At 35.8% G+C, this 8,945-nt stretch overlaps 1 long non-coding RNA gene across 1 annotated transcript; it reads right to left on the bottom strand.

Annotated features, from left to right (window-relative positions):
- Nucleotides 1-247: 247 nt before the first annotated feature.
- Nucleotides 248-4,865, bottom strand: LOC109029287 (uncharacterized). Its single transcript, XR_002008358.3, has 3 exons — nt 4,659-4,865; nt 4,347-4,511; nt 248-547 (listed from the first exon to the last, which is right to left on the bottom strand). It is a non-coding gene; the product is annotated as an uncharacterized lncRNA (long non-coding RNA).
- Nucleotides 4,866-8,945: the final 4,080 nt, after the last annotated feature.

The following is an 8,945-nucleotide window of genomic DNA, read 5'->3' as shown; positions in this document are numbered from 1 at the left end:
ATTCTAGCTGTCTTTTCACACTGCGTGACATGACACCAACAGTACCTGCCACTGATTGACCACTAGTAAACATCAGGAACTTAATGAGGTGACTAATATATAATAGTCACTATTATAATGAGGTGACTATATATATATGTATATGTATATGTATATATACATGAATAAATTAAAACTATCTATATATTTATGATATATACTTTAATTTATCCCTCATAAATTCCACTATGAATGCAACTATGAACAGTTCATGTTATTATTCCCATTTTATGGATGAGGAAACTGAAGATCAAATAATTTACATAATTTTATCCCAAGAGTACGTGACAAGCAAGTGTGATCCGTCATATTATTCCAAAGCCAGTTTGTCCAACAATAAAGCCTGTCTTCACCAATATTATGCTTGGCTGCTTGTTTCTACGGTAGTGTCATTTTCTGATATCCATACCATTGTTTAATGTTTACCTGGAAGTACCTGGAAAGGTGCAAGCAAGGTATCCCATCATTTTTCTGTCCCCTTTTTAACACAGTCTCTTCATCCTATGAGCTAGTTTTTTAAAAAGCAGAAACAAGGAAAAAATTAAGATATACTACATACAAAAAAAAGAGTTACTTTCACTTGAAGGACACTAGAGCATTTTTAAAAAGTCAAGGTGTACTTCTGTCTTCTGAGTATAAAGACTTGAGTTTCAATCACAGGTTTGCCACTTATTGGCTGTGAGTCCCTGTTTGATATTCTGGTCACTAGCCTACTTGCTCTTCGATCTTTTCCTTGTACTTTCTCTGCTCTATTCTGTATTGCAGGGCACTGACTTCATCAAACTGCATTTCACAAGCTCTTTTGCCAATTGTATTCTAGCTAGGATCAGCCAATGGAGGGCACTGGAAGAGAAATGAAAGGTGAAACAAGAAGAAAGCTGGTTTCTTTCTCTCCCACTCTTTCTGCTACAGGGAGTCCTTGGGCAGCAGGGTCCATCTTCTGTGTAGTTTATAGTTCTTGCACTGTAGTGATTGTAGCTTACACCAGGCCACTCTAGCACTTGGAGTCTGATAATACCACCTACTCCTTGGCCCTTCAGTCCCAGGGCTGATGATGGCTTTTTGCTATTCCTGAGTTCTGAGTTGCTTCACTACCTCTTATTTGCTTTTTTAGCTCTGCCAACCCCTTTGAGAATAGTTCTCCATATTAAATATTTTCTACTGAGCTACTCACGGTGGATTCAATTTTGCTGACTGAAAGTGACGTAGCATGGCCAGATATTGAACTTTACTGAGACTCAGTTTCCTTATTTACAAAATAAGAATGATAGTAACTACTTGCAAGTTACTTGAATCCTTAACTAGAATAACTAAGAAAAAAAAGACTTATTAGTAAAATCAAAAATGAAAAAGAAGATATTTCAACAGATGCCTCAGATATAAAAAAATCATAAGAGACTATTATAAATAATTATATGCCATAAATTATATAAATCATGAAGAAATGGATAAATTATATAAATCATGAAGAAATGGATAAATTCCTAGAAACATACAATTTATCAAGACTGCATCAAGAAGAAATAGGAGCCCTGAACAGACTAATAACTTATTTGTTATTAAGCTTTAAGCTGCAAACAAAACCTCTCAACAAAGAAAAACCCAGAACTTGATAGTTTTAACAGCTGAATCGTGTAAAACATTTAAAGAATTAATAACAATTCTTCTTAAACTCTTCTATAAAACAGTAAAAGAGAAAACACTTCCCAACTCATTTTATGAGGCCAACATCACTCTGGTAACAAAGCCAAAGACACCACAAGAGAACCATATATCTAATGAACATAGATGCACAATTTCTCAACAAAATACTACTAGCAAATTAAATTCAACAGCACATGAAAAAAATTATACACCATGACCAATTGTGATTTATCCCTGGGATTCAAGTTTGTTTTAACACACGGAAATTAATCAATATGATACACCACATTAACAAAATGAAAACTAACCACATGACCATCTCAAAAGACATAGAAAAAGTATTAACAAAGCTCAATATTTACTCATGATAAAAACTCTCAACAAAAAGGGTGTATAAAGAACATACCCCAACACAATAAGGGCCATTTATGGAAAACCGCAGCTAACATAATCAATGGGTAAATACTGAAAGCTTTTCTTTTAATTAGTAACAAGGCAAGGATGCCCTCTCCTACCACTTCTATTTGACATTGTACTGGAAGTCCTAGCCAGAGCAATTAGACAAGAAAAATAAATAAAAGTCATCCAAAAAAGAAAGAAAAAAGTAAAATTATCTGTTTATAGATGATAAGACCTTATATATAGAAAACTCTAAAGACACCATTAAAAACTATTAGAACTAATAAATAAATTGAGTAAAGTTGCAAGAAACAAAATCAACATGCAGAAATCAATAGCATTTTTTACACTACTATCAAACTATTCAAAAAAGGAAATTAAAACAAACCTCACTTACAGCAATATCAAAAAGAAAAACATACTTAGGAATAAATTTAACCAAACACACAAAAGATATGTTCACGAAAAACTAGAAAACATTAAATGAAAATAATTGAAGAAGACACCAATTAATGGAAAGATATCTTTTGTTCATGGATTGGAAGAAATAATATTGTTAAAATACCCTTAACACCCAAAGAAATCTATAGAACAGATTCAGTGAAATCCATATCAAAAATCCAGTGGCATTTTTCACAGAAATGGGGGAAATAATTTTTGAATCCTAACTCAAAGTCTGGGTCAGTGAGACCGATCATTTCTGGTATTAGGGGCAGAAGAGCACGAAAAGGTTTCACCCCAGGTGAGTCCCTTGGCAAGACTCTTCTCAGCACCTGGAGAATGTCAAAGCTAAGTCAACAGAGCATGCTTGGTGTGGCCAGCACAGGAAGTTTGAGAAAAGGACATTAGAGAAAAAAGAAATAGCATATGGAGGAATTTTTCTGGAAATCTGCCTGTATGTTGGGCTAAAGAGAATACTGACTTGAATTCTCCAGATGACCCATTCCAACCAGAATTTTATATAAAATAGGAAGATGGGGAAAGAATGACAATGACTATATAACTCATGTAGTATTCCAGTAAAAGTCACATAGCGAGAATGAACTGCACCCTTGTTCCAACTCTATTACTGGCTTACTTGGTGATACTCTATTTATTTCTCCATCCGCAAATACTTCCTGACCCGCAGAGCTAGACTTTGGTAAGGTGAAATTTGATAAATATTTACTAACCTTTATTGTGTGTCTGTAGTGGTATACATCTAGGGATGCAACAAAGTGATTTCATTCCAGCGAGAGTCAGACAATTAAAAAAAAAAACCATACTTGAGTAGCATGGATAGTATGTTAGATGGTGGTAAATTACAGAAAGAATGAAGTAGGGAGTGTGGAGAAAGGGGAATATTTTAAATAAAATGATGAGGGGAGACCTCAATAAAGAATATTAAATTTGGGTAAAGACTAAGCAAATGAAGAAACAAGCAATTGTCTTTCTAGGGATAGATCATTTAAACAGAGGAGAGATGAAACAAATGTTCTGACACAGGAATGCTCAATGGGTTTATGAACTAACAAGAAAGCCAGCATGTGGATGAAAGAAAGATGACAGAAGATTCAAAGAAGTAACATCATGGGGTAGGGTGTAATAGATCTGTAGGATCTTGGAGGCTACTTTGGCTTTAGTCAGAATGAACAGCAAAGCCATTCAAGTCTTTTGAGCAGAGAAGTTATATTATCTAATTTATGTTTTAACATGATGCCTGCAGTTTCTGGTTTTTGGCAGGATGAAGCAAGGCAAGAGTGGGAGAGGGGAGACTGGTTAAGAAAGCCCACCTTCCACCTGCTTCTTTCTGTGTCCTTAGCCTCTCCTTGCGGGTCGTATACTTCCTTCCCAACCCCTACTTCCACTGCTCTTTTACTGCAAGTCTTCTTATAATGCTCTTTCTAATTTTCTCAGGAAAAGAGACAATAAACTCATTCACTTTGAATTATAAGTGACATATAAGCTTTGTTGAATAAGCAGAGTGTGTAGCTTAAAGAAAAAGAATGGAGCTCTAAAAAAAAAGAATGGAGCTCTAATTGTAGAATTTCAAATATAAGTGGACAATATTTTATTTGGGTCAGAGGGTCTTCTGAAAATACCTAAATGACTTTATACAGACACCCAGATACTCGAAGTAATGAGGCTAGCTTCAGTTCAAATCTTTTGTAATAAAAGGCAAGTTGTACACACAGAAATGCAAACAGAAGACCAGGCTTCCTTACAAATCTCACAGGATAATAGAATATTACATTTACGCTATCAACCTTAATCCAGTTACTTACTATGTCTTTTACGGGTTCCATCTCCTTAATCTGTCTCCAATCAATCTCTTCCTATTGTTAGGACATTCAACTTCGATTTTGAGAACTGATTTAGTATCCTAATTTGTTTCCAGTGCTCCGGGCTTGATCCCCAACCAAACCAATTTTCACACCAGAATGATCTTCCTAAAATTCAATAAATAAATAAATAAATAAAAATTAAAAGTTGCAATGGCTCTCCCTTGCCTTAGGATAGTCCAGTCTCTCTTTCTGATGCATGAGTTCCATTAGGAACCTAACTATCCCACCGCCATATTAATACCTCCCACACACATTTTCTGCTCCAGCCACACTCCATGCTGTCTCTTTCCTCTGGGGTTTGGTGCTCTCTATTTTGTTTTCCTGGTAAATATTCTTATTCTTCTCTTTATCTCCCTACTTTCCACCAACTTCTCTAACAGCTTGTTTCTATTCATTCTTCAGGATTTGGTATAGACATCTACTCCTACGAAAAGCCTTCCCTGATGCCTATGACTCAGATTCCTCTTCCAACGGTTCCCATAGCAACCTTCTCTGGCATTCTCACACTTACATAGCAAAGGGATTTTCTGTTAGTTACTGGTTAGTCCTCCCCACTAGATTTTGAGCGCTTAAGGGCAGGAATCTTGCTTTATTTGAGTGTCTACTGTGCCTAAGAGGACGTCTAATATATAATAAAACTCAATAGATGATTGGGCATATAAATGAAATGAATGGCTATATAAATGAAAGCTGTATATGGAACTTCTTATGAAAGTTCCAAATAAGAAAGAAGAGAAAATGATACTATTATTCTCCAAACAAACCAGTTGCTTAGGAGAAATATAACTATCTCTGATGCTGAGACCAAAGGGAAGTTTCTCCCTTCGATCTTCATAGAAAATGTACTAACGGTATATAACAGGCTTAAATACTATGTAAAAAGTAGTAAGCAATTACTCCAGTAGTTACTATAAATTGGTGCCACTAATCTTTAATTTACTGAAGTTAGTGAGGCTAGACATGATGATGACTTTAGTCTTTTTCCGGTTTTAAGTAGTGTTTAAATAGCGATGATTATTGCCGTGTAATTCCCTGCAAAAAGTTCACATATTCATTTGTAGGTGATTTTCTAAAACTGAAACATATGCTAAAAACCTTTTTAAACAGAACACTTGTCTAATTTAACACTACTTTAGGTAAATAATTCTTCAGTGTAAAATAGAGAATTATTATATGTGATAGTCTAAAGAAATATGATTATGAAAATGCAGTATAAAAAGCCCAATCACAGCATAATGTTAAATTGCAATTTTTTTCAAGGCCATTAAACAATGAAATTATGTTTTTCTTTCAATTAAGCTACAAATTCTTTAGTTCTAAAAATAAAAATGAAAATGAATGTGGATCTCTTTGTTCATTTTTAAAAACTTTATTGGAAAATAGCAATCATTGGCCAATTGATTATTATTATTATTTCCTTTTGGGTTAAGAGTAGGTTACTTAAGTCACTTCGGGTTCCCGTTAGGTTCTAGGGATTAATTACAGTTTTTCAAACCCTGAAATTTCTTGTCCACATTGTGACCCCAGCCTGCCTGCTTTGAAGATCTATTTTCATGTTCTCGAGGCTCTAGAGGGAAACTTTCTGAACTCATGACAGCTCCCTCCTGAGATCCCTGTCTTAGCAATAACAGGCAAATAACTAAGTACTTCATCTGTATTCTCTCAATAAACTAAAAAGAAGAAACAGAGGAAAAATTAATATAAGTAGAGTTCATTTGGACCCTGCTTTGGACAGCGATCTGGGAGGGTAGGGTCAAGTTGTCCTAAATATATACTCCAATTAACAGCAGTTATCAATGGATTTTCTTTTCTTTTTTTTTTTCAAAGTTCAGCTTTCTGATACATCGAAAGGATTTCTAATGAAAAAGAAGAGGCGGTTCCAGAACTGTTCACCAATAATTTATGTTAAAATAGCATAATCTATTGATGAGCTATACATTTTTCTTTGTATCACAAATTCCATGGCCAGGCACAGTTGCTCATGCCTATAATCCCAGCATTTTGGGAGGCCAAAGCAGGAGGATCACTTGAGTCCAGAAGTTTGAGAGCAGCCTGGGCAACATAGCAAGACCTCATCTCTACTGAAAATAAAAAATAAAATAAAATAAATTAGCCTGGTGAGATGGTGCACACCTGTAGTCCCAGCTACTCGGGAGGCTAAGGTGGGAAGATTGCTTAAGCCTGGGAGCTTGAGGCTGCAGTAAGTTATGATCATGTCACTGCACTCCAGCCTGGGCAATAGAGCAAGACTTTGTCTCAAAAAAAAAAAAAAAAAGAAAGAAAAAAAAGAAAAAAGAAAAGAGAAAAGAAAAGAAAAAGAAAAAACAAACTGAAATTCCAGAAATATGAAGATAATGGGTGAGACAGCTAGTCAGGAACAAAATTACTTTAAACAATTGCCCTCAGGCATGGGGGAGGAGGTGACATGACTGAAGTCCCACACTCCCATCTCTCTGGGCCTGATATATTTTACATACTTCACACAGCTCAGATTGCTCTGAACGATTTTTCTTTTTTCAAGTTTTCAGTCCAAATCATCCTCTAAATTGCTGTGTAAATCTGGTCAAGGAACATCATGCCTGTAGTTCTACTAAAGGAGGTATTTGAATAAAAGGTTCCGTAAATTTCATTTCATCTTTACTGTCCTAAGTTTTGGGACAATTATTGTACAGGGAATTTTAATTGTTTCTGTAAATTTTCCAGCCAGACAAGTGCTGAACTGGATGCCACAGGCAAGGGGTACCTCTTTGAACCCCTAGACTGATGTTATCAGTACTTGGACCTCCTTTTTAGGATTTAGCCCTTTGGGTGTCCTAGGATGCTATAAAATAACACACACACTTTTTTCGCCATGAAAATGTTTACTGCCTCATTGTCACCCACCTTACCATGGAAGTAAGGTAATGTCTCAGTCCAGTCTTGCTCAGAGAGAGATACTTTCATGAAGAAATCAGCTCAATAATGACAGCATTTTCTATATCTGGTCACCATAGTAATCTTCACTACAAAGGTGATAAAAGGAGACGTCTGCTGAAATTTCAAGTGCCACACAGACTAGATTCCAAGTTTAGAACACCTGTCAATTTAGAATTGAGCATTAAAGATTCCGAGGTATTTTACATTTCATTGGAGCTAGTGAGAACAAAAATCAAAGGAAGAAAAAAAGTGAAAGTCAGTATGCAAACCAGTTGCCGTTTAAAACTCTTTGGCTTTGAGGACATGAGACAGAGTAAATGCAGGAAGGAGAAATATGAACTATCTAACCTCGGGGGTCCTGCAAACCCTGGTTCCAGCTGTATCTGAAATCAGTAAAGCAAAACCAGAACTGAAGAACTTACATGGAAATTTAAATGGTAGTTGGTGATGACATCATTTGTGGTTGGACTGGATGTGAAGTGTGAAAGAAAGAGAAAAGTCAAGAATTACTCTGTTTCTGACCTGAGCAACTAGGACAGAGTTACCATCAATTATAATGAGGAAGACTATTGACACAGTGTGCATTTGTGCTAAGCTTGTTTTGTGAGATAAATTGTTCGCGTTTCATCTCCACTCATGGCCCAGAATAGTTGCAGAATCATCAGATTTATCTTCTTAATTGTTCCCTCCAACTTGGCTTTTTCAAACCGTTGTCATTGTTGCCATTTATAAAGGACAAAGCACTCTTGGAGATGGAGAACCAGCCAAACCACCTGAAGTAAGGGATTGTCATCACGAGAAAAATATTCAAGTGCTAGTGTTTGATGAGCAATTTCAGAATAATGACAAGGCTGCTCCTATGAAAATCCAACATATCTTCTCCCTTAATATATACCTCAATTCGATTAATTCTCCAAAAGAACCATGACATTTTGCGGACATTTATACATAAAGTAAGACAACAGTTTGGTTCTGTGGAATCAGGCTGTAACCTCTTCCAGAGACAGTGTTGGTGCCCTCAGAATACACTATTTGAATAGATTACAGTGCCCACCGAAGTTGTGCAATGCGCTGGCCTTGACCTCATCATTCTAATTCCACTGAGAAGAGTTACAGAGAGGGTGAATTATAAATTTGTGCAGGTGCTGATTGTAATAAAGAGCCACAGTGTGTATACTTTACTTAAAACCGAGTGAATAATGGAGTGAATAAATAAAAGTTTCCAAAATAACATTTCCAGAAATGTCTAGCATGTTTCCATTCATTTCTTTTCTTTTTGGGGGGACCAACACTGTGTAACATGGACACCTCTAATTGCAAGGAAGGCTGGGATTTTGTTTGTTGTTTATTTGTTTTGTAACCTGGGAACACTGATGCTCCAGATGGATAAATCTCTTAGTAACACAGAGGAGAATGAATAATTTGGTAGGCAGCCAGCACTAGTAGTGTCTGCCATATATACCTCTTTCTTTGTTTATATAAATTAACTTGGTTAACCATTTGTTTTCTTTGCAAAAAGCTCTTGGATACCTGCAAAAAATTCCAGCTAGCATTTGAGAAATTGGCCAGTGATGACATTTTATATAAAATGCACTTTGTTGCAATAAGAAGTAACAAAGAGAA

This window comes from Gorilla gorilla, chromosome 1, assembly GCF_029281585.2.
Source record: "Gorilla gorilla gorilla isolate KB3781 chromosome 1, NHGRI_mGorGor1-v2.1_pri, whole genome shotgun sequence".
In the NCBI taxonomy this organism is placed as follows: domain Eukaryota; kingdom Metazoa; phylum Chordata; class Mammalia; order Primates; family Hominidae; genus Gorilla; species Gorilla gorilla.
The sequence above is the reverse complement of the archived record's forward strand: the minus strand, read 5'-3'. Positions and strand labels throughout refer to the sequence as shown.